Source organism: Amblyraja radiata, chromosome 8, assembly GCF_010909765.2.
Source record: "Amblyraja radiata isolate CabotCenter1 chromosome 8, sAmbRad1.1.pri, whole genome shotgun sequence".
NCBI lineage: Eukaryota > Metazoa > Chordata > Chondrichthyes > Rajiformes > Rajidae > Amblyraja > Amblyraja radiata.
Genome location: NC_045963.1, coordinates 20884843 through 20885970, shown reverse-complemented (window position 1 = coordinate 20885970; position 1128 = coordinate 20884843).

The window sequence follows — 1128 nt, the reverse complement described above, 5'->3', positions numbered from 1 at the left end:
GTGGATCACTCATCTCCACCCGCACTTAATCCACCAGTCAGGAGTGTGATGGAATATTCTACATTTGTCTAATACTTGCAGTAAATTTGACAAAACCACAGTCAAAGCATGCTACATAAAGCATCCTAAGCACCACTTTCAACTCTCACATCCTCCATCACAGGTGCACCATAACTGCAGAATGTACCATATATTAAATGCACTGCAAGTTACTGACTGCAGTTATTTAAGGTTATCACATTTTTTTTTAAACAAAAGCATTGTCTGAAGATTTAAGACCTCAACTGTTTTGAGTTTGACATTAGGCTAATTGCACACCCACTGTATCTGTGTGTGAAATTGGCCAAATGTCTATATTTCACTGTGTGCTCAGTGCTGGTTGTAGCTGCATTATGTGATGCTCCTTATGATGCCAAAGACATTGCAGTGGAAAATTCCCACTATCTTTTATATGGATTCACGCTGGGAGAATTGCAGAAAGTAAGATCATTTTTTAACCAAGATCAGCAATGAGTTCTGCTGGTTCATTACTTATCACATGGTCAACTCTACTGCCTGATCCAGTGGGCATCAAACAGCAACCTAGGTTTAGTTTGCGAGCCCATCAAAAAAATATTAATGAAGCCATGTGAAGATGGAAAAAATAAGTCACAAAACATAAGCCTTATAATACTGTCTGGACTATTTTCATATGAATACTTAATCTGCACTGATCAAATTCCTCTCATTGCTATTTCAATAATGCCATAACCTATTTAATTCCTGATGAGTATGTCGGTAATTTTCATGCTTATAAGGTATCCAATATGGATATCAATGCATCGATGCCATCGTGTTAAAACATTTCACATGCTGCTCTGCAATTTGTTGTTTTCATACCGTTCATTAATTTGGTCTTTGTACCTTTTCATACCTCTAGTTTTCCTCTCCCCTGACTCTCAGTCTGAAGGAGGGGTTTCGACCTGAAACACCTATTGCTTTTCTCCAGAGATGCTGCCTGACCCAGTGAGTTACTCCAGCATTTAGTGTTTATCTTCGCATCAAAATAAACTAATTTCATCACATCCTTCTCAGTTTAATGGTAGCAGCCAATTTCTTAAATGGTCTTTTCTTGTGAGCGTTAAACTT